General features: G+C 47.5%; 1 protein-coding gene across 2 annotated transcripts in view; it reads right to left on the minus strand.

Moving 5' to 3' along the window:
• Window positions 1-26362, minus strand: part of LOC134948838 (relaxin receptor 1-like) — a 493409-nt gene that overhangs the window by 367747 nt on the left and 99300 nt on the right. The window lies entirely within an intron of this gene.

Here is a 26362-nt window from a genome sequence, read left to right on the forward strand (position 1 = left end):
TTTGTCGCTGTGGCCAGTATACTGGTGTTGAGGAGATCCGGGGCTGTGTCGTAGCAGGACTGATTAGCAGAGTCCAGGCTGCCCTCTACTTGCCGTCTCCCTCGCCGAGCATCAGGAAAGGAATGAACACCCCTCAACTCCCAGCTGTCATGACTGTGATTTTGTGAACCCGGTGTTAGTGAAGTCTGTGCGGGCGACTGGAGGACTATGTGAATACTTTCACCGACCTGGTTTGGGAGTGTTGTGGGCTCGGGGTTTCTTCCGGTGACCGGGAAGAGGAATCGCAGCAGAGATGGCCAAATCTAGGTTTTCCTCATGCAGGATTTGGTCGGCAGACAGGAAGCACGTATGGATGCTGGAGGTCTCCTGAAAGACAGAACTTGAAAAGGTGCTGAGGAATGAATTAAGGAGTACCGGATGCTGGAGACACCAACTACGCTTGTGAGCACTGGGTGTTTGGAGGCACTGAGGTGCTTGGAGGCACTGAGGTGCAGAAGTGCCTGGAGGCACGGAGGTGTTTGGAGGCACTGAGGTGCTTGGAGGCACTGAGGTGCTTGGAGGTGCAGAAGTGCCTGGAGACACAGAGGTGTTTGGAGGCACTGAGGTGCTTGGAGGCACGGAAGTGCTGAGGCACGGAGATGCTGAGGCACGGAGGTGCTGAGGCACAGAGGTGCTGAGGCACGGAGATGCTGAGGCACGGAGATGCTTGGAGGCACGGAAGCCACAGGGATACGGGAGCTCTGGAGATCACAACTACAACAGCAGTAAAGATGAAACACGGCAGCTGTGGTTTTCAGTTGAGACTATGGAATACAGTACTGTGCCTTTAAGATGAACCACTGCAGCTGTGCCTTTACATTGAGACTCGTGGAAATAGTGAATATCAGTGGCAACACAAAAATAAACCAAACGGGGTAACAAGGAAACAGAGTTTCCACAGGAACTAAAGTACAAAGGTTACCTTTAGGGAGCTCAGCTTTAAGACTCACACAGAGCTGTGTGTGACACGAGGAACTGGCCCAGTTTCCAACTCAGTCTCCCAACTTATACTTCCTGGTCCTTGGTGATTGGTGAGCAGGATTAGGTGATGCAGAGAGTCTCAGGCTGGCAGAGGATTGGACAACTCTGGGTCAGGTGAACAGTCACTGTCATGTGAGTACTCTAGACTAGGCTGTGATGTAGAATGAGGCCTAGCAGGCCGAGAGAACACTGAAGCCTGAACTTCTGCAAAACATAAGATGCTGGCTTTTAGGCCTAAACTTCAGATTACTGAATTCAGCCTCACACAGGAGATCACCACAGGTGGAGCTAATTAACCATTACCTTTCAGGCAGAGAACTCCGGAAAACTCATAGTGCTGACAAGCTATTTAACTCAGTGAGTAAAAAGACACAGGATCCGGGACAGATGGCAGAGGTAAGTCACCAAATATGAGAACTACAGTCAGGATCGTGACACCAGCACTCCGTGAGGTGCCGCACGACCCTGTCTCTCAGTATCTCCTGTATTAGCCGCCACCAAGCTCCCGCAGTGCAGATAGGGCCCCTCCGGATACCGCACCACCCGGGCAAAGTCAGGTCAAGGAGGCGCTCATTTACCCGCTACAGGCGGGCTGTATATCGTCCCCCAGCAGGCAGGTCCTCGTCCGGCGATTCCTTCAGGTAAGCAGGCAGGCTCCGTTGTTGTAGCGGCTAGACGGATTCCACCCCGCAGGGACGTCCCCTAGTCAGAGAGCCGCGCGTTCACCCGCTCTCGCCCGGCCAGTCGGGAAGTCCTCCGCTACTGCCTTGCTCGACCTAGTCGCTTGTTTCGGCGGCCTCCCCCCACACAAGCAAGGCTAGAGGGCGAGTGATTGTTGTCCTCAGTAATGTTGGGGCACTCTTCAGTGTCTTGGGGTTACGAGTGTCCCGGTTCCCCGTCCGACACCATTTCGCTCCAGCTCCATGCTGGCGGTCATACAAGCCGTCTATACCGATGGCCGGACTCCGGGGCTAAAATAAAATAAGCAGCTTTCACCTCTACTTGTTCCTTGCAGTATCCTCAGCAACAGTTAAGGGCCCTACACACTGGCCGATTTTTTTAAAGATATGAACGATCTCGTTCATAAATGAACGAGAACTCGTTCATATCTTTCAGTGTGGAGACTCCTGCGATGAACGATGCGCGGCCCCGCGCTCGTTCATCGCTGGTCTCCAGTCGGCTGTGCATGCAGGCCAATATGGACGATCTCGTCCATATTTGCCTGCACTTCAATGCAGCCGTGTGACGGGGGGAGTGAAGAAACGTATCCGCCGTCGGGCAGCTCGGCGGCGGGTCGGCCAGTGAGTAGGGCCCTTAAGTTGTGGTTATGGTGAAATAATTGCTGAGAATTGAGGATTGCAGAGGATAGTGCAGTAGCTCAAGGGAGCTGTGTTAAAAAGCAGCCATGCTTGCTGGCTTTTCTTGCACTGCTGAGGCTGCTAAGTGATTATAAATGGGAATATGCTAGTTCCCTAAAAATGCCGCTTGAATCCAGACAGTGTTATATGTTTTGTTTATGAATGGTACACACTATGTTTTGCTGTTAATTTATTTTCATATACTGAATTCCAAGTGATGGTCGACAGCTCAATGTCTACCTAAACCAGATAAGTGATCCAGTCAAATTTATCACCCAATACACCCGCTTTAACCTTTTTTAATATCACAACACATCTGGGCGCTTGTGTTCTCCATTTCCTATTTCTATTGTATGTGTCTAACAAACACAGCCTTCTGTTTCACAAGCTGCCACTCATACAAAATATGAGGAGTGTTATGTTTTAATACTAGGTTTTGTACACGTGTCTATATTTGCCTAGTGCCACGAATAGCACCTAAGCGCCGGTTTCTCTGCTTCTATACATATATATATATATATATATATATATATGCGCAATATAATGTATCCCTTTGATTGGTAATTTTATGCCAGAATCTGACCTCTTACTCATTTTAACACATACCTTATAAAAGTTATATTTTAATTGATACGTAATTATTATTGTAAGAGTGCCCCCCTCCCCCCCCCCCCCCCCCACACACACACACACACAAAAAAAGAGTCTTTTTCTCAGGTAAGTGTTCTATTTCAATCTGGTGCAAGGTTTCTCTTTTTTCATGTGGCACTCAGTGTTTTTTGAGAACCTCCAGAGCAGGTCCTATTTTTATGAATACAGTTGGAACAACAATAGTTATTTAATTTTAATATGTGGTTGGGGTGGCACTGGGAACATATACAGTAAGGGCAACTTCTGCTGTACAGCCGTGACATTTCATAGAACAGTTTTGAACATTTTTTATATGTTCATTTATATCTCCTATATAATAGCCCAGATCTGTGACTTTGTGATTCATTTGCTAACGCTGGGCGGAGTCACAACAGTGGGCGGAGTTAGTCAAATGAGTCACAGATCTGGCCAAATCTATAGGAGACTAGGAGCAGAAGCAGATAGTATGGGCATGGCACAGGCAGGAGTGCACACCTCCCAGCTTTCTGCAGGAGCTTTCTTCAGGCAGAAGGAGGGACAAACACTCGGCGAAAAGGGTGTGTGGCTTCACGGGAGGGCCCCGTTTTTGTCAATGAGGGGGCATGCCCAGTGCTCTGTGAGCTGCTGGCATGCCCCCAGGGGCTGATTATGAGTCCGGGGGGGCCAGGGCACTTGAGACAGGGGAGCCCTATCTCATTGCTGTGCCTGCTGTGGGTTGGGGGCGTGGCCTAATCGCGGGACGCGGTGCCACGCCCCCTTACGCAAATTCCGTTTTTTTTTTTTTAAATGGAATTTTGGCCCCTCAGCTAGGGGTAAATCCAGAGGTGGTGGTCGCTCCCCTCTACACACCCGCACAGGCAGAAGAAAGCAGGGAGACTGCTGCCTCCCTGCAACACCACAGACCTGCCAATACGCAGCAGCGTGTGCTGACAGTAGCACAATGCTGCCGTTGTTGCTGGCAGGACGGGGGGGGGGGGGTTCTGAGCTGGGACAGAGCTACTCGAGCCAGGGGGCCCCCTAAAACTGTGGGGCCAACGGTACGTACCCCCTGCCCCCCCCCCTTAATCCGGCTCTGCTGCTGGAACCCCCCCTTAATCCATACCCCCTGATGCCCCCTCTCCCTCTGTCTCCACTATTCACCGCTGCTCTGCTAAGCAGAACAGCGAGTACAGGAGCTTTCCAACTGACCCCCCCGTTACCGCGGGACACTGCGACCTGCGGGTGGGACAGCGGGACAGACCCCAAAAAATTGGACTGTCCCGCGAAAATCGGGACATTTGGGAGGTATGGGGGTGTGTGAGGGGGTATGCCGTACAGACAGACGGGCACCGGCTCACTGTGTGCTTGACCCCCCCCCCTCTCTGGCGCAGAGGAGCGTCACTTTCTGGCACACTCCACGCTTCTTAGCTGCAGTTTTGTGGGGCACCTGCCGCTGTGCAGGTTCCGTACTGCCTCTGTTATCTCCAGCCCCGGCAACCCCACCGCTAGCTGCAGCGCTGCCACCCACAGTGAGGTGCGCCCAGCTCCTTCACACACTTTAGCCGGCGGGTAACGCTGCAGAAGTCCGAGCTGCTTGCAGGCTCCGACCCCCTCCTCCCTCCAGCCGCAGCATCTCCTGGGGGCTAACCAGTCACTCCCAGTCTCCCCTTATCACAGTGCCCGGCAGCTGCGCGAGGTCTGCGGTGTGTGACTGAGGAGGGGGGGAGGGATGCGGACGGGCAGAGGAAGCAGGACTCCAGCCTAAGAGAGTCAGCCATGCCAAGTCTCCACCAGCAGCAGATCCCAACAGGTTGGAGTGGAACAGCAGCAGCCAGCAGCAGTGACTCCGGTAAGACACATCTGTCTGTCACCACTGTTTTGTCCCTAATACCAATCTCTCCCGTGCCCTGTGTTCTGTCATGTCCCTGTCACCCCTGGCCTTGCCCTGCCACCCTTATCCTGGCCCTTTCACCCTTATCCTGGCCCTGTCACCCTTATCCTGGCCCTGTCACCCTTATCCTGGCCCTGTCACCCTTATCCTGGCCCTTTCACCCTTATGCTGGCCCTGTCAACCTTATGCTGGCCATGTTACCCTTATGCTGGCCCTGTTACCCCTATCCTGGCCCTGTTACCCCTGTGCTTGCCCTGTCAACCCTATACTGGACCTGTCACCCCTGTCCTGTTCCTGCCACCCCTACCCTGGCCTGTCACCCCTATCCTGTCCCTGTCATTTCTGTCCTGGCCCCGTCGCCCCTGTCCTGGCCCCGTCACCCCTTTTCTGACCCTGTCACCCCTGTCCTGGCCCCGTCAACCCTGTTCTGACCCTGTCACCCCTGTCCTGGCCCTGTTACTGCATACCCTCCAACTACCTTTTTGGCAGGTACAATACCCGCAGCGCCTCCAGACCTCTCCCCAATGCACCACACCTCCGCACCTTCCCCTCCACCCCTCCCCCACACGCTGTGCCTCCAGACCTCCTACACCACCCGCGGCTCCCACTCCTCCGCCCCTTCACCACCCACAGCACCTCCAGGCCCCCTCCACCATCCACCCCCTTTATATGTCTCCCCCCACACCTGCCCCCCTCCACCCGCAGCATCTGCAGACACCCTCCTCCATCCGCGGTCCCCCCCTCACCCACCCCTCCCCCACCAATGGCTCCACCGCACCTGCCCCTCCACCACCAGCAGCACCTCCGGACCTCCTTCCCTATGTGCCGCACCATCAGTACCTGCCCCTCCCCTACCCATGGCGCCTGCGGACCCCTACCCCACCCCCGGCACTCCCGCCCCTTCCCATCCCACAGCACCTCCGGAACCCTTCACCCATCCACAACATCCCCACACCTGCCCCTCTCCCACCCATGGCACCCCTGCCCCTCCCCCACCTGCAGTGCCTCCGGACCCCTCCCCAATCTGCATCCCCCACTCCTCTGCCCCTCCCTCACCCGCAGCACCTCCCGACTCTTCCCCATCCGGGCCTCACCCCCACTTCAGCCCCCCCTCCACCTGCAGCATCTACAGACACCATCCGCAGTCCCCCCCGCACCCGCTACATTCTGTACATCGTGCCCTGCAGGTGCTGTTCACGCCGTCGCAAGGGGCTGCGCCTCCTTCACCATCGCACGCCCTTTCATTGTGCAATATTTAACCACTAACAAAGGAATGCAGGTAATACTTTATATAATACAAATATTGAACCCCAGAAAGGCATGCAAGGGTTAAGGGGGCGTAGCCCCTTGCGACGGTGTGAAGAGCGCCCGTAGGGCGCGATGAAGCACCTAGTCTTATTATATCTGTATTATTACCAGTCAATTATGGCATAAAGTCCCAGGTTATTAAACCAACTAGGTACATAGACATACAGTGTAAATATTTGAACATGCTTCTTTAGAGCCTGTAAAATGAGAATAAAATGGACGTATACAATATGTTGCTATTCTTGTGCAGTTCCAATCTGAGGTTATGGAAGGGGAGAGAGGAGACAGTGGCCCAATCCAGTAAGATGCCCAGACAACAGAAGAATAAAACTCCTACTTTGAACCGCTTCAAAGTAAAAACAAAGTGGGTCACCAGCGTTTCTTTTTCCCATCTGCCAAACTAAACTGTATTGAACTTAGTAATGTCCCCTTTAAATCATGCTCAATCTTTTTCATTTCCCATGGAAGCTGAAAAGGCAGCATAACAACAGATGCAGATAATTGCACCCATTATAAGACGACTATTTCACAAAGAATCCCTTGTTATGACACAATGCAAAGAATAGGCAAATAACAAAAATAATTGTAAACAGCAAAAACCCATTCTGCATTCATTGACAAACATATCCCTGGATTGCACTGACTATACAAATAAACAGCATATTCAGATTTAGCATTGTTTAAGGAATTTGAGCCTACAACTACTTCAGTAATTTTAAAGTAATATTAAAAATATAAAGAGACTTATCAAGAGTATGAAGTTTCCAGGACACTACTAAGCGATTTGTTTCTCATAAACATTATTTGTGACTCATTCAAGGGCATATGTTCAAATCAGGCACCCAGAGGCAGAAATAGATGGTGGTGCAATTGTGCAGTTGTGCGCGATGCAAAGAAATAGGGGCCTGATTCAGAGATGTACTCTAATGCTTCCACAGCTAAGAATTTCTGCAAGTCGCATTATCAAATTAACCCGCAAAGTCTCAAAATGCGCAAAAACTATGGGGTTACGCTAGCAGAGTCGCACAAGACCTCCCATGCTTGATGTGTCTGCAGTATTAATGTATGAGGACACATCTGTACTTCTCAAGAAAGAAGCATACCTCATGGGGGTGGGCTACTCTCCCTGGGAGCCTCTCAGACATTCTGGCAGAGTAGGCAAGTAAACTTACCAGGAACTCTGGAAATGCCAGTGTTGGGTAGTTTTCCTTGAGAAAGTTTTTTTTTTTTATAGCACAGACCCAATGAAAACATTGTTTTCTGATCAGTGGCGTAAGTGCCGGAGACCATGGAGTTGGTCAACACCGGGCGCCAGCTCTGAAGGGGGCACCTGGCCCGAATACCTCCATTGCTTCTGCTTAGCTCCCTCCAGCCACTATGCGTCAGCCACTATATGTTTTGAACAGAGCTGCAGCAGCATCATTACAGACTCTAAGTGGCAGAGAGGAGGCGGCGTTTGCCGGTACTGTCATGCAATGCGTTGCCTCCTGACAGCTGTACTGCCCATCATCCGCAGCCTGCTGACTCCCTCCTGCCGCCACACCCCTTGCAATGGCTCATACTATAAGTGAGGAGGCTATCTGACTATATGCGGCTGTCTATGTATGTATACAGGGCCGTTTCTAGACAATTTGGCTCCCAGTGCGAGATTTCAAAATGCGCCCCCCCCCCCCCTATTGCTCTAAAAAAAAAAAAAAAAAGTGTGCCCCCCCATATAGCCATAAAAAGAAAAAGCATGCGCGCGCCTACGGCGCGCGCGCTCCCGACAAGGGTGTGTGGCCTGATTAAAATGGGCGTGGCCTCATCTGATATCATCACACCCACCACAGTACGGAAAAAATAAAAATGTCCCCTTTTTACACATTACAGCAGGCAAGTGTCCCCATATTACACAGCGCGGCAGGCAGGTGTCCCCATTTTACACAGCGCGGCAGGCAGGTGTCCCCATTTTACACAGCACGGAAGGCTGGTATCCCCATTTTACACAGTACGCAGGCAGGTGCCCCCATTTTACACAGTACGCAGGCAGGTATCCCCATTTTACAAAGTGCAGCAGGCAGGTATCCCCATTTTACACAGCGCGGCAGGCAGATATCCCCATTTTACACAGCACAGCAGGCAGATATCCCCATTTTACACAGCACGGCAGGCAGATATCCCCATTTTACACAGCACGGCAGGCAGATATCCCCATTTTACACAGTACGCAGGCAGGTGCCCCCATATTACACAGTACGCAGGCAGATGCCCCCATATTACACAGTACGCAGGCAGATGCCCCCATATTACACAGTACGCAGGCAGATGCCCCCATATTACACAGTACGCAGGTAGGTGCCCAGATATTACACAGTACGCAGGCAGATGCCCCCATATTACACAGTACGCAGGCAGATGCCCCCATATTACACAGTACGCAGGCAGGTGCCCCCATATTACACAGTACGCAGGCAGGTGCCCCCATATTACACAGTACGCAGGCAGGTTCCCCCATATTACACAGTACGCAGGCAGGTGCCCCCATATTACACAGTGTGGCAGGCAGGTATCCCCATAGGCAGGTGCCCCCATATTACACAGTGTGGCAGGCAGGTATCCCCATAGGCAGGTGCCCCCATATTACACAGTGTGGCAGGCAGGTATCCCCATAGGCAGGTGCCCCCATTTTACACAGTGCGGCAGCGGCAGGCAGGTTTCAAGCTGAGGAGAAGGAAGGGGGAGAGAGAGAGAATACTTACGTCTTCCCGCTCTTCGGTCCCGCCGCCTCACGCCCCGCGCCGGCCGCCTCCTCCTTCTTGCTTCTCCTTCTCGCCTCTCCCGAGCGCTCCTGCTCGGGGGGCGGGGCTTTGCGGAATGACGCGTTTGCGTCGCGACGTCACGACGCAACGCGTCATTCCGCGAAACTCCGCCCCCCGAGCAGGAGCGCTCGGGAGAGGCAAGAAGGAGTAACTAAGTGCCGCGGCGGGCGCCCCGTGCAGTTGCACGGCTCGCCCGCCCCTAGAAACGGCACTGTATGTATATGTATGTGCTTGTGTGTGTGTATATGTGGCTATGTGTGTATGTGGTTGTGTTTGTGTATAGGTGGCTATCTGTGTATTTGTGACTGCGTATATATGTGGCTGTCTGCATATGTGGCTCAGTGGTGCAAGTATGCAGGTACGCTTGGGTATGGAGTACCCTTAAGAATTTAGCAGCAGGTATGCAGTACCACCCACTGCGTACTTTGAATTTGTAACTGCCATTACCGCAATTATAATGCGCTGCCAAGCAATAAGACTATGGTGTTCAGCAGCATGCCCCCCCCCCCAAAAAAAAAGGGGGATACTATTGGCCAATATCCCTCTATGTGCCTCCAATGCCCTATGTGTCACATGCTCCTCCAGCAGCGTGTTCAAATACATGCTCCACTGTGTGTCCCCATACATTGCACTATATCACTGCACTATACTGTATCATAACACTACATCAATACACTACATGCCCCTATACACTGCACTACATACCCTATGTGCTACACTACATCCCCTTATATGCTACACCACATCAGTGTTCTACATGTCCCTATATACTGCAATACATTACTACACTACATACATCACTGCACTACATCCCCTATAAGCTACACAAAATCCCCACATCTGGGAGGCAAAGCGGAGGTTGAGTCTGCTAACTGGGAGCACAGTGCCCAAAATAAAGTTCATCTTTAAACTCACAACAAAGCAGCTGTAGTAAGATTTGGAGGTTGTCCACGCTCTAAGTTTCCACTGTCAAGTGGATAGCTAGCAAAGTGAACCTTTGATTTCTGTAACATCGGTGACATAGCCTGCTGAAAAACACAGCACCAACAGCTCGCTTCTATAGCTTGTACGGTGCACTACATGCTAGTCGCAAAACTGCATGGCAAAGAGCATTTAAGACAGTAGCCAGCATAGGAGAGATCCCAGGTACTGGAGCTCACCCGCACAGTGTTGGAGCCAGCTCCGGACAGACAGGTGGGTCAGAGACACTGCCCCGGAAGCCGTCTGCTGTCTCACCGGAGCAGCACAGCACTGCCAGTAAAAACAAACAAAACCCTGCTCCTCTGTAACTCCTCAGAGCTCCCTCAAATACTGCACCCGTGGGAGAATGCCCCCTTAGCTCCCCCCCCCCCCCCCCCCGTTACGGCCCTGTCTTTTGTAATGTGGGACACTACTATGTATGTCTATTATTATGGGGGCATTACTACATATTTCGATTGTAATGTGGGACACTACTATATATGTCTATTATTATGGGGGCATTGCTATATATTTCTATTGTAATGTGGAACACTACTATATATGTCTATTATTATGGGGCATTACTATGTATTTCTATTGTAATGTGGGACACTATTATATGGGTGGTATTCAATTATTTTCACCCTCTTTCACACCTGTTCTGTTTCTGCTGACGGGCGTGGTATGTTCATTTCAGCTCGCTACCCTTGGGGTAACGAGGCGCCCAACCCTTTATGCAGCTGAACCTTATTACTATGGGCGCGATATGCGGGATCACTTTAGAAAGGAGATGGGGCGTGATATATCATTTGAATACCACCCTATGGAGGGTATTCAATAGTTTAAAAAGTCTGTTGGGTGATTGTTTTTTCCTATCTAATAGACAGGAAAAAACAGACACCCAACTGACTTTTCAAACAATTGAATTCCCCCCTATATGTCTATTATTATGGGGCATTACTATATATTTATACTGTAATGTGGGACACTAATATATATTTCTATTATACCAGGGGGCACTACTAAAGTATATATTCATGTTATAATGCGGGCATTACTGTGTATATTTTATTAAATTTGAGGCATTACAATATATTTCTATTATACTGAGGTTATTACTGTATATTTCTATTATACTGGAGGCAGTACTATATATTTTTAGCCTTGCCTCCAGAGTGCAAAGAAAAGGAACTATGCTGTATGGCCATACCCCTAGTGTAATGTAGCCACTCCCCATAGTGTCATGGGGTCATGCTCCCTCATGACACGTGACCATTCCCATTTTCCAGCACACTCGGTACCACTATGAAAATATTTTTACTTGCGCCATTGATGTGGCTATGTTTGTATGTGGCTATGGTGTACTGAATGTATATGAGGCTGTTTGTGTATATTTGGCTATGTGTGTTTGGCTGTGTGTATATTTGATGGTCTTTGTATGTTGCTTTGTCTGTGTTTATGTGGCTATCTGTGTGACTGTGTGTGCGTGCGGATGTGGTCGTGTGTGAGTTGGGAAGGGGGGGCATGCCATTGTCAAATTCGCCTTCAGGCATATGGTGTGAATTTACACCACTGTTCCTAATAAATTCCTGCTAAGGATTACATAGAAACAAATGGGGATAACGTTTTCACTGGAATATAGAATTTATGTATCATTTATTTTGTGTTTTTTTTCTCTTATTAAGAAATAATTTTATTATAGTTGGACAAACAGCAGTTTTCTTTGCAGCATGCTACAACTTCCATAACCACTAGCACAGTGTTAGTGGGTACGACAATGTTCAACTACTGGACAGGGGCAAAAGTTAAGTATATTAGAGAGGTAGTACAGAGCAGACTCCGCTGTACCACTTTGTATTTTCTCTCCAAGGGCTTCTGATCAGAAATGAGTTTGAGATTTGTTTTTCTGTAGTCTCAAGAACTCAGTGAGATTGAGATTAAAAACCTTGAGACCCGGACACGGGTGGTCAAGCTTCTAAAACATTTGTCAGATCTGATGGTCTGATTTGCATACTTATTATTTTAGTGACCTGACAAAGGGGGTCATTCCGAGTTGATCGTTCGCTGCCATTTTCCGCAGCACAGCGAACAGGTTACTACTGCGCATGCGTATGCACCACAATGCGCACGCGCATTGTACGGGTACAAAGCGGATCGTTGCTGGGTGATGAATTTAACGAAGAATCCATTTGCACAGCCAATCGCAATCGAGATTGACAGGAAGAGGGCTTTTGTGGGTGGCAACTGACCATTTTCTGGGAGTGTTTGGGAAAACGCAGGCATGTCCAGGCGTCTGACGCAAATTCCGGGACCAAAAAGACTGAAGTGATCACAAGGGCTGAGTAAGTCCAGAGCTACTCTGAAACTGCAAAAACTTTTTCGTCCCGCTCGGCTGCGCACGCATTCGCACACTTGCAAAGCGAAAATACACTACCCCGTGGGTGGCGACTATGCATTTTCATGGCTGCTAAAAGTAGCTGGCAAGTGGTCAACTCGGAATGACCCCCAAAGACCTAGGAAATACAGTTGTTTACAAGAGGACGGAAATGCTGCTGTTACCAAACACTTCTCACAGTTTTTTGAAACATTTTCCACATTTTTTCCACTGTAGGAATAATTACACTTGACTGTCTTTCAAGTGAGGTAATTTAGTTTGCATCAAAAATGAATTTTCTAGCTTCTAATTATATCTCTGTCATGAAACACTGTGCAGAGAAGCAGAAATATAAACATGGCCCAGTGTTTAAATTCATGAGCATTGCTGCAGTGACCGTGCTGACAGTTTTAGGAGGACGTAAAGCAGTTGTGAGAGGGGAAGGAGTTGGCTGTGGGAATCAGCTGTTACTTTATCTCTCCAAATTATTATTTATTTAGAAGACTGGGGCACTTTACAGGCAAAGGAAACTGATAGATTGTCTGTTGATGACTAAGCTCCACACGTATTTGTAGTTAGTAAAACCATAAAGATCTACGATCAGGCCACACACATGTAAAAATAAGGTTTTATGGAACTAGAAAATAGGAAACTTGATACAAAAATGTATTATCTAGTGATAGGTTTCTGAAATGTGTCCATGATTGCTGCCCACCATCACTGCGTCTTTCCTTAGGAGATGAGAAGTGCGTCGGAGTCCTCTGTTGACTGCAAGTGTGGCTCTTGGCTGTGACGTCATAGCCCAGCTTTACACTCCCATCTTGACATTGGGATTGAGGAGCAGCAGCTGACAGCTTCATAAGTAAGAAGCTGATAGCTACTTTTCCTTTATGTCAGCATCTGGCGCTCCAGGAGGAGGCACGTGGGAACATTAAAAACACCAGTGGCATTGTTGCTCTAGGCATCTAATGGTAGTACCGGCCCTGGAGGTGTCCCCCTTTTTTTTTGCAACTTCTCTCATTCCCAAATACCAGTAGAGTAAGTTTTGGTGGGGACTTTGTGTATTGAGGATTAGCTGAACATACTGTGATTATACAAATAACACTGATTGCCATAATATCAAAACCAGCTGCCTTATATTGTGCACCAAAACAGATTCATCACATCAAGGTATGGACTTTACATGATCTCTGAAGTGTCCTGTGGTATCTGGCACCAAGACGTTGGCAGCAAATCCTTTAAGTCCTGTTAATTGGGGGCATCTAAGGCTCGGACTTGTTTTTTCATGACATTTTACAGATGCTTGATGGGATTGAGATCAGGGAAATTTGGAGGCCAAGTCAATATGTTGAACTCTTTGTCATGTTCCTCAAACCATTTTTGAGCAATGTGTGCAACAGGGCGCATTGTCCTGCTGAAAGAGGCCACCGTCATCAGGGAATACTGCTGCCATGATGGGGTATACTTGGTCTGCAACAATGTTTAGGTAGTTGATATGTGTTAAAGTAGCATCCACATGAATGCCAGGACCCAAGGTTTCCTGCAGAACTTTGCCCAGAGCCTCACACTGCCTTTGCTGGCTTGCCTACTTCCCATAGTACATCCTGGTGCCATCTCTTCCCCAGGTAAACGATGAACACACACCCGGCTGTCCACATGATCGAAAAGAAAATGTGATTCATCAGATCAGGACACCTTCTTGCATTGCTCCATGGTCCATTTCTGATGCTCACATGCAATGGTGGTTCCTACTTAGTTTAAGTAGAGGGGCTGCCGCTTCCCCCAGCCAGTTAGTGGCACCTGCGCAATGGACCCGGCAGGTGCTGGCACATGTGCAGACATTGCGGTACTTGGTGATTAAATGCTGCGCTCGGCCCTATTCGTTGTGTGGGTGTCTCCTATATATACAATAGGAAAATGGCCAATGTGTAGAAATATGGACCTTGCACAATATAGGTAATAAATCTTTACTGATCAATTCAAAAAGTAATTAATGACATAGATCTTCCAAATAAATGAGAAATATAAGTAACGTAAGGATTAAATGCAGTTAATCCTGCAAATAAATTAAAAGTAAAGTAAATTAGAGTATAATGTCCCGCAACAAGTGATATTAACCTCCTGGTCAACATAGTAATGTGAGCGGTACCTGACCATTGGTGAGTGACCAAAGAGACTAAGGGAAACACAGTCTTGAATGTCCTTCGGACGGCGGCGGCCCGCTCGTCCGAGTAGCTACTTGCACTTAGGTATACCTTAAGGGAGTAGTTCTTCACGGTGTTCGGTGGGTATTGACCGGAGAACTCCGCTAACAAACACTACAAGGCGACACCAGAGGTAGAAGCCGGTGACGGGAGGCCATTATCGGCGGTGACAGGTGAGCAGAGTCAACTTCCCTACACGGCGAGGGGGGGCGGTCAGCGGTTCATTGAGCCGCGACTGTTCTTCATCCCCCATGCAGACGTTTCTTGCCTCCACGGCTGACTGATATCTGGTGAGCGTCCGTACACTGACGCGTCACTGGAGTTCAGGGCAGGGGTGGCTTGATTAGTCCCCCGTCCAGACAGTTCGTGCTTCAGCGGCTGACTGAGATCCGGCGAGCGTCCGTACACCGACGCGCCGCCGGAGTTCAGAGCCGAGGCAGCCTGACTAGTCCCCGGGGGGGTAGTTTGACAGACCCTATCCGTACGGCGGGGAACACGGCGAGCGTCGCACACAGCCGCTGCCGTGATACAGTCCCTGCCGAGACAGGTCCCTGCTTACACAGCACACGATCACCCAGGGAGCGCTGGTGAACCGGCGCCCTGCAGGGGAACGGGGCTGCAATAGGGTGGACCAGTCCGGAGGGTATTGCTCCCAACACACACCCGGTCAATACCCACCGAACACCGTGAAGAGCTACTCACATAAGGTATACCTAAGTGCAAGTAGCTACTCGGACGAGCGGGCCGCCGCCATCCAAAGGACATTAAAACTGTGTTTCCCTTAGTCTCTTTGGTCACTCACCAAGGGTCAGGTACCGCTCACATTACCGTGTTGACAAGGAGGTTAATATCACTTGTTGCGGGACATTATACTCTAATTTACTTTACTTTTAATTTATTTGCAGGATTAACTGCATTTAATCCTTACGTTACTTATATTTCTCATTTGTTTGGAAGATCTATGTCATTAATTACTTTTTGAATTGATCAGTAAAGATTTATTACCTATATTGTGCAAGGTCCATATTTCTACACATTGGCCATTTTCCTATTGTATATATAGGAGACACCCACACAACGAATAGGGCCGAGCGCAGCATTTAATCACCAATTACTGTCTATAGGTTAGTCACCTAAGTGCTGCAGCTAGCCCGAACAGGTATACTCGGTGCGCAGAGTCACGAACTTTCTAGACATTGCGGTACGACTGCGCATGTGCAAACCCAGCGGCTTCTGCATCGGCAAAGCCAGATTGGATTGCGTGAAAAGCAAGGAGTGGCTTCCTACAGGATTTTGCAGCCTATTGCAGCCCGGTCTGGCAGTCTGGAGGGACTGCCTTTTGTGTCTGTGACTGGCAAGTAGGACTTCCAATAGGAACACAGACTGCATCTTGCTAACTGACACTGAGAGGGACTGCCTTTTGTCTCTGGGACTGGCAAGTAGGACTTCCAATAGGAACACAGACTGCATCTTGCTAACTGACACTGAGAGGGGTGGCAGATTTTACCTGGGGGGGCTGCAGTACTGCAGCCCATAGGTAAAACTTACCACTGCTCATGTGCCTATTTTAGGCACTTTCGGTGGTGGACAGGGGTCATGACTAGTCTGCACATAAATGAGCCTTGGGTGCTCTTAACCACATTGCCGATTCACTGGTTGTCCTCCCATGGACCACTTTTGGTAGGTACTAACCACTTCATATAGGGAACACCCCATAAGACCTGCCATCACAATTTGTGTATATGTGCATATCCCCATGATGCAGTCTGAATACTGGTGAAATGCGTTGGGCTTGATGCACCTGGACCCCTAAATGGACAGATAAGCTCAAAATATTTTTTATCTTGTACATTTGAATTTTTACCATTTGTATGTATTTGTTGTATTAATTTTTTAAAAACCTTTCACTATTCCTGGCTGTGGATTACTAGTTTGGGACATGTTTGTCCATTGAAAAGGTTTTTATACAACTAAGCCTGCCAGTTTAAATCCACAATGGTATAAAACTGTACACGCTATGTTACATTTTTTTGCTTTTTATTTCATATCATGCCTGTGCTGGTCATTTGATTGAAGATTACTATGCCAGATAAGTAGTGCTTATTCATCATTAAGTTTATTTGGGTGATGTGCCACATTCATCTTGGACACTAGAAGGCGCCCTCTTCTTCACTATTTTTATATGTGCATATTACCTCAACTGAAAATAGAATTATATAGAGAAAATATTGAGGATTGATTTCAGATTATATTCTGCCAGGATCAGGTTTAAGCAGCACGTCCAGTAAGTATTCTCTCTCTCTCATGCCCTGAACAAGCCACTTCCACAAACAATGCATCCCTTTCTTCTGCTCTTGACTCTGTTGCTCCACCAACGATTATTCACCATCGCAAATTAACACCTCAACCCTGGCACACCAAATGCACCAGATATCTGCAAAAATGCTCACGTACTGCTGAGCAACACTGGAGGAAATTACGCTCTAAGGCAGACTTTCTCCATTTCAAACTTATGCTCTCATCCTTCAGTGCTGCCCTTTCTCTTGCTAAACAGTCATACTTAAAGAACCTCATCTCCTCCCAGTCTTCCAACCCCCGGCGCCTCTTTACCACTCTCAACTCACTCCTCTGCCCACCTCGTCTCCCTTCCTCACTCTCTGCTCTTGACTTTGCCACTTACTTCACATCCAAAATTGACTCCATACGTCAGGACATCACATCACACCAGACCATCAGTAACCAGCCTTCTCCCATCCCTTACCAACCCTCCCCATCCCTCGCACCAACTCTGACATCTTTCTCCCATGCATCTGGAGAGGAAGTCATGGCCCTCATTCGTTCCTGTCCCCTCACCACCTCCCGACTTGACCCTATCCCCTCCTGCTTCCTCCGCTACCTCTCTCCTTCTGCTTGTTCCCATCTTTCCCACCTCTTCAATCTCTCCCTCTCATCAGGCACTGTCCCCTCTGCCTTCAAGCATGCACTCATCTCTCCTATTCTTAAAAAAACTACCCTTGATCCAAACACTCTCTCCAACTACCGACCCATCTCTCTCCTCCCTTTGCCTCCAAACTCCTTGAGCGTATTGTCTACAACCGCCTTACTTCCTTTCTTTCCTCACACTCACTGCTTGACACATTCCAGTCTGGCTTCCGTCCTCTCCACTCCACTGAAACTGCACTTACAAAAGTATGCAATGACCTCCATGCTGCTAAATCTAAGGGACACTACTCTCTACTTATTCTACTGCTCTCTGCTGCTTTTGACACTGTGGATCATCCTCTTCTACTGCAAATCCTTCACTCCATTGGTCTGCGTGACACTGCCCTTTCTTGGCTGTCCTCCTACCTTTCTGACCATTCATTCTCTGTCTCCTCTTATGGCTCCACCTCCCCCTTATTTCCACTAACTGTAGGGGTACCCCAAGGTTCTGTCCTTGGTTCTCTCTCTATATGTCCTCACTAGGTAAGCTCATTAGTTCTTTTGGTTTCCAATATCATCTCTATGCTGATGACACTCAAATCTATCTTTCCTCTCCAGACCTCTCCCCTGCTCTCCTCACTCGTATCTCCAACTGTCTCTCTGCTACCTCTTCCTGGATGTCCCAGCGCTTTCTTAAACTTAACATGTCTAAGACCGAGCTGATCATCTTCCCTCCCTCCCGCATAACCTCACCTCCTACAATCTCATTATCTATTGATGGCACTACTATCTCCTCTAACCCCCAAGTGCGCTGTCTTGGAGTAATCCTTGACTCCTCCCTCTCCTTCAAACCACACATTCAGCACCTCTCACAAACCTGCCGTTTTCATCTAAAAAATATTTCCAGGATCAGACCCTTTCTGACCCAGGATGCTACTAAGACTCTTATCCACTCACTGGTCATCTCCAGACTGGACTACTGCAATCTCCTCCTGACTGGCATTCCTGACAAATACCTCTCTCCACTCCAATCTATCCTCAATGCTGCTGTCCGGCTCATCTTCCTCACAAAACGCACTACGTCCACCTCTCCTCTCTTACTAGACCTTCACTGGCTCCCCTTCCCTTTCAGAATCAATTTCAAGCTTCTCACACTTGCTTACAAAGCCCTCACCCACTCCTCTCCCATCTACATCTCTGACCTTATCTCCCTTTACACTCCCACCCATCCTCTTCGCTCTGCTAATGCACGCCGACTATCCTGCCTTCGGATCACTTCCTCTCACTCCTACCTCCAAGATTTTTCACGTGCTGCACCACTTCTCTGGAATTCCCTACCTCTCCCCCTCAGACTCTCCACCTCTCTACAAAACTTCAGACGGGTTCTCAAGACCCACTTCTTCACCAAACCCAGCCAAATCTCATCCTAAACCTCTGTTTCACGCTCTCTATGTACCCCATCTGTCTCACCCCTGTATGTCTACCCCTCCCCTTTAGAATGTAAGCTCTCACGAGCAGGGCTCTCTTCCCTCATGTGCTTATCCTTTTCTTACTTTAATAATATTCAACTGCACCAAATCCAGCAGTCTTCTGCCACCTGATACTTATTCCAGTGTTATCTGCTGATGTAACTATGTTTATTTACCCTGTACTTGTCCTATATTGTCGTCAACTGTAAGTTGCTGTTTTCCTGCTTGATTATTTGTTTATGTACTCTATAAATTGGGCGCTGCGGATCCCTTGTGGCGCCATATAAATAAAGGATAATAAATAATAATAATATCACCCATCAATGAGGAGTATTAGAGGGATTTTTTTAACACATTTCCTCACACAGTATTCCTTTTAAATTGCAATCCTTCTATATTAGTAATGGAGGGATTTCCTTCCTGAGAACAATATTTGCTAGTCAACATTTGCACCTACTATTCTTGCATACCTATTCACTCAAAAAGGTTCTGACACACTGTCAGCACAGATCCTACGTCTTTGAGCATAAAGCAGGAGATTTATCAGCAGATTACTCACTATTATTATGTTATTGGAACAATAATCATGCATGGAATATTATTACTGTAAAGCTTGCCACTCACATAATGATTGTCAGCCACTTTGATCAATTTTGTACACGTGACAAACCAGCAAATGCACTTCTGGTTGGAATAAGTTTGCTTCAGTGTAAAAAAAATTAATTGTTCTAATCTGAGCAATGAAACTGAGCCCTGAAAGTGAATGAGGGTCACCTACAAATGATTGGAATGTGCCAACAGTTATAGGCTGTGGGTCCTATTCATAATTGAGCCATAACACATGTGGAAATTTCTGAAAGTTTCGGAGTTTGCCTGTGAGATACTACACCATCTTCAGATTCCTCCACCCTTCCGGTCCTCCTTCCCCTGCAGCAGTGTGCATGTGTGAACTCAGGTCACGCATGCACATTAGTGTCAAATTCTACAGCTACTAATTAATGTCGGGATCATCTGTGTTATTGGCTGGGATACTCCAGTATTTACTTTGCATAGACAGCACTACAAATATATGAGGGAATGTATAATATTCCAGTCAATATTCCCCATCAATTGTGCCAGAACGGGATCCAGATGTTAAGTCGACAATACTAAGGTCGACAGTCAATAGGTCGAACACTAATGGTCGACATGCATTAGGTTGACATCAGGGATGTGCGGTGAGCTAAATGGATCAGGAGGCACTGGCTAGAACTAGAGCCAGAATTACACACAATATATGAGCCAAATGATACATCTGGTCACTATACACAGTTGTAGCAATATAAACTGCTGGAAATTTGTTGAGTTTTGATCAGAGATGTGTGGAAAAGATAGCCAGGTGAGGCACTGCCTCACCTGCCATAGACTTTTTACTGCAGAGTTTTAGCTATAAAAATGATTTGAATAATGCAAAGAAAATATTTCAAACAAATTCTTTCTATTTTTTATATATTTTCTACAGTCAAAACTCTGGCACAAATGTTAGTATGACAGGAAAGGCTCTGCCTCATCTCACCGCACGTCACTGGTCGACATTGGTCAAAAGGTCGACATGGTCATATTGTCAACATATCAATGATCAACAAAGCTTTTGGTTGATATGAGTTTTATTTCCAATTTTTTTCATTTTTCAACTTTTTTTACTTTACAATCCACGTGGACTACGAATGGGAATAGTGACCTGTGCCAAGCGCAGTGAGGCACCTTGCCTGCAGTTCGCTTGCCATGCAAGGGTACGCGGTGTACTAAGTAGCGTCCCTGATCATGTTTTGGAGTAAACGACACCCCCCCAAAAAATGTGTAAAAATTTATAAAAATGTCCTGTTTTTCCCTTTTCTGTGTCGACCTTCTTTCCATGTAGACCTAGGCACTGTTGACCTTTTCAAGGTTGACCTAATGATCTGCACCCTGCCAGAACACACAGTCCTCCTGTCTCACAGATTTCTATGATTCTTCTGGCAGCAGTAGCCTCATTTTCAGTCAAAGAGTTAGACAGGTACAAATCAGTGCAATTCAGGCAAATGCCTGTTTCATTAATAAGATCAGTGTCAGACTGGGGCATGAAGGGCCCTTCGGCGGGAATGCAGTTGTAGAGGCCCATTCTTAGGGGTGTGGCCAGTCTCCAAAGGGAGTGTAGCCGTCCCCACAGAGGCTTGGCTAACTATTAGAGAGTGCATGTTCTGGGCCCCTTGATAAATATATAAAGTAAATACTGCTAGTAAATGCACAATAATGTACCAGATTAATAACAGCAATGCATTGTAGAAAATACACCATAGTCCTGTGCAGTATAATGTAACATATTTATAATGTATAATTGGTGCACAGTCTGGAACCTGATCCCTAAATTAAGAAGAGTGCCCCCAGGCAGGGGGGGGGGGGGGGGGGGTGCCCCTGTGGGCCAGTTCGACCCTGAATAAGATGGAGAAGCTACATGGTTGGACACAGTACTCTTCTAATAAGGTAAGTTACAGTATGTAAGGTGACTCTAAAGCTTAATAGCCTACTTTTGAAAAAGCATTTTAGGGTGATTGCGGAAGCAATATAAACAGATGGTTCTTTATGCAAGTTATAGAACAGCCATTGGCGTTTCTATCATGGGTGCAATGTGTGCGGTAGGGCCCACACTGCACACATTGCACCCATGTTTTTGTAATACTTACCTTTCCAGGGTCCCGCGACGGGCGCTGCAGCCGCGACAAAAATCCCACCAAGAATGGCCACCACGTATGCGCAGTACGAAATTTGTCTCTGGACCATGGCGCAGCCATGTTTCTGGAGACCTGCACATGCACAGTAGACTCCGGCACAGTGCTGGAACCATGTAGGATAGGGGGCCCACCCGCCATGTAGAAGAGGGGGCCCACCCGGAGTCTGCACACGGGCTACCTCTTCTCTTAAAACGCCCCTGAGAACTGCTAGATAATTAATGTAATGAAATTAATGTGCAACTGTGATAGGTGCAAAATATTTAAGTTTTGCAAACCACGTGCAGCTGTCACAGTAAAAGAACAAAACATCTGCAATGGTCACACAAAGAGCCTTCAAAGATGGCAATAAATCAATGACTCTGCTCTGCAGTACATGAACTCACTAAAGAGAGACTATTCATTAAAACGTGACTATTCATTAAAAGTGTGCTACACCCTACTTTTTTCTAGCTAGTGCCCCCCTCTATAGGTGGCTACACATTAGAGCGACAGCCAATCATCCCGATGGTCAGGCAGAATACCGTTGAGTCCAGGCCAGCGGAGATTGGCCTACACACTAACCGATGCAATGAACGATGGAACAACATCATGTTCCTTCCTTCATTAAATTGTATGGATTGCATGCAAGATGCAGCATTTGACCCGCGGGAGCGTACAATCATGCATACACATTAGTCGGTAAGCACGATTTGTCGGCCTAATGTGTACCTATCCTCTCTTTTTTCCAACAGCTTCATGCAATTTATCACACACCCCATGTAATGAAGCACACATGCTAAACAATATACTTATATGCCACACGATGGAAAACATATGTTCAGTAAATAAGTACTTTTCCTTGGACATGTTGCCATCAGTGTGCTGCTTCTAGTAGCACTTCCTTATTCTTCTCACCAGAATTTCCTCCATGGTTGGCAGTGTGTAAGCACACAACTTTCCAGGGGCGAATTGGCCATAGATCTCACCAGCAAGATTCCTGGTAGGCTGACGTGTCTGTGGGGCTTCTATTGTGTGTTTGAGCTTCATGGCAAAGGCCGTGAATACTTATGTACATGTGAGTTTTAGTAAATTTGCAAAAATCTCAAAAAAACTTTTTTCATGATGTCATTATGGGGTATTGCGTGCAGAATTTTGAGGGAAAAAATAAATTTACTCCATTTTGGAATAAGGCTGTAACATAACAAAATGTGGATAAAGTGAAGCGCTGTGAATACTTTCCGGATGCACTGTAAGATGGCACATTTACTATTTCCACCCAAGCACTTTCTTTTAATTTAACATTACAAATGTCACAGAAACAATACATATGAATGTATTTATGTGTGTGTGTGTGTATATATATATATATATATATATATATATATATAAAAGCAGTGTACAGCGGCACTCGGAGAAATAGACTGGTACAGCAGAGTAGTATACTACTCTGCTGTACCAGTCTATTTCTCTGAGTGCCGCCGTACACTGCTTCTATTATTTGGACCTGCCGAAGGTACCTAGGAAGGCACCGGGACATTTGTTTTGGCATTGGGAGTGCTGCCCGAACGACTTCTATATATATATATATATATATATATATATATTCACACATTACATACACAGGGCTGGCCCAAGCTTTTTTTTTTTCATAAGCAAATATAAATTTTGGTGCCCCTATATGGGATAAACTATTTAAAGGGACAGGGCACTGAATGCAAAAAGGTGTGTGGTCTCACAGAAAGTGGCTTGACCACACAATTGTACCCCCAAGCATACAGGGCGATAGTGGGTGACCGGGAGATAGTAGGTAACTGGGGTGGCAGGGGTGACAGGGAGATAGTGGGTGACTGAGGAACCAGGGGCACACTGACACACTGCTACTAACTGCCGGGCGGGCCATCCGAGTCCTTGAGTCTGAGTCCCTACTGGCCGACCGAGTCCTCAGCTCCTGCCCAGCGCCTGAAACAGCGGCCACTCGGTGAGCCAGCCGGTAGTACCTAGCAACTGGGACGCTGGATGCCAGGCAATCAGGAAATTAGCGCCAGCATTCAGTGAGGACAGGCATCAGCGCAGCTGCATGTCCTTCAATAATAATTATTCTTTTTGGACTCCTGGGAGCTGATTGGAGCAGCTACCCTATGTATCCTCTCCATGCCACTCCCTCAGTGCTGGTTATAGTTTACTCTTGCTGTGTAAACCATTGATCCCTGTTACCTGTTTTTTTTCACTGTCCTGTGGATACTCTGCCGGAAGCCCTTCCTGTCAGTTTCTAGTACCTTGTCCTGCTTGCTATTACCCAGGTTTATCATTCTCCATCTGCCAACTTTAGCTCCCTGGCTGGGAACTTGCATACCACCTGCACTAAAGACACCTGCCCTGATAGAGGTTATTCCAGCGTGTGCTTCATACCTCAGACAGCCTTGTGCCTCACTCCCAGTTGCTACTCAAAGCTTCTTGGGTTTCTGTATATTGGGTGAGCTCCTACTGCTGGCAGTATCAAGTCCAGGGGTCCCCCTAAGTACTGGTGTGCACATCAAGCACTAAGGGAACAGTGGGGGGTTGCTATTGGTGAAACCCATCTTGAGAGCTCTAGGAGTTTCACCCCAGTAGTATTTGAAATTCCCCACTAATGTCTATCAAGCCCAAGTATCTTAACATCTATCAAGTCCAAGTATTTCCATGCATATCAAGTCCAAAAACCACAATTCTAAGCAACTTCAAGAGTCTCGACACCAAGTAAGTCCAAGGTTCTAAACTGCTAGTCAAAGTTACACACACACACACACACACACACACACACACACACACACACACACACACACACACACACACACACACATTGCACAGGGACCAGAGGTACACACACACACACACACACACACACACACACACACACACACACACACACACACACATTGTACAGGGACCAGGGGCACACTGACACACACATTGTACAGGGACCAGGGGCACACTGACACACACACACACACACACACACACACACACACACACACACACACACACACGCACACACACACTGTATGGGGACCAGGGGCACACTGACACACACACACACACTGACACACACCCACACACACACACACACATGCACACATTATACAGGTGGAGCTGGCAGCTATGCAGAGGGACATACCTTCCCGTATCTGTCATAGCAGCAGACAGGTGCATAACAGTGATTGTGAGGAGGTCCGAACTGTCATAGGCTGGGAGGCGCCGGCGTATGTGAATCGCCGACGGGCAGAGAGTGCCAGCAGTGGGTGATCAGTCCATGGCAGCGGCGGCAGGAGTTATCACGGGTGATGCAGGCTGTGATGGTGGCCTTAGAGCTTGGTGCCATACATGGCTGCATACCATGACGAATGGCCATATATACTGTATGTGTATATATATATATATATATATATATATATATATAGTTAATGCGATTGGTGTGGCTGCTGTAAAGGTAACAAATTATACCCACTGTGGATTTCTGTTCTGTTCTGAAATAAAAAGAGCCTGTAATTTAATATCCCCAACCCCCACCACTGCTATAATTGAATATGCCCCATATTGTCAAGCCTATAAACCTGATACCTAAAAAATGTTACTCTGCAGAGCATCATAATCTAGTACATACATTTTAACACAGTTAAACACCTCTAACCCCTATGGTTTATCTTGTGCAGATCATTCTATTTAAGTTTACAGGTATCTGCAGATGAGATATAGTGGGGGAAGTACTATGTTATGAGAAATGTCTCTGTAATTTACAGTAGACACTCCTGACATGCATGTTAAGTGTTCTGGAAATTCTTTTTACCTTTGCTAACAGATTAGAAAATACTATCTTGAGTTTCCATTCCCCTATTTAATCTTTTTAGCAGTATCATGTCATCTTTAACTCTTTATTTAAAAAATTACAATTCATGGAAATTGTAAGGTAAATGAGGAAGAGGCAATAATCCCAAATTCAGGTAAGTAGGCAAACATCCGACATCCAAATTTAGGGGTGAGGATGCCCCTGGGAACAAAGCCACCTCCCACCCCCACACACACCTAATTTGATTATTTTTATTTAAAAAAGCCACTATGACATTTTTTATTTTTTATTATGTACACATATTTACTAGTAAGGACACCTGACAGGGGCAGTATGTGCAAGTCCTACCGTTTACACTCAATGTAATATGGCATATATACAGTACAGTAAAAATTCTTTGCAGTTACTGTACTGGTACATTTTAGGCTGACAAGTACCAAATGCTGCCCCCAAACTAGTGCCGCCTCTAGGCATGTGCCTCACATACCTAATGGGAAATTCACCACTGCCCACATCTACTCATCGATGTGGTGGCAGGGCGCAATGATGTGATTTGCAGAGCCACACCCCTGCACCTCCCACTTGGACCTTCCTTTCCCTAGATCACCTGGAGCACAGATAGAAATAGTAGGTAAGTATGAAACATTTAAATTATAGATCACTTAAGCAGGGAATAGGATTGTACTCACAAGACAGTTATGGGCCCTACATATTTGGCGATATGCCGCCGAGGTGCCCAATGACTGATACGGCCGGCGGGCGACCTGGCGGCAGGATGGGGGAGTGAAGGGGGGAGTGAAGTTTCTTCACTCCCCCCGTCACCCGACCCCATAGCAATGCATGCTAATATGGACGAGGTTGTCCATATTGGCCTGCATGTACAAGCGACCCGGCACC

The sequence above is a fragment of the Pseudophryne corroboree genome, chromosome 8 (assembly GCF_028390025.1).
Source record: "Pseudophryne corroboree isolate aPseCor3 chromosome 8, aPseCor3.hap2, whole genome shotgun sequence".
Classification (NCBI taxonomy): Eukaryota; Metazoa; Chordata; class Amphibia; order Anura; family Myobatrachidae; genus Pseudophryne; species Pseudophryne corroboree.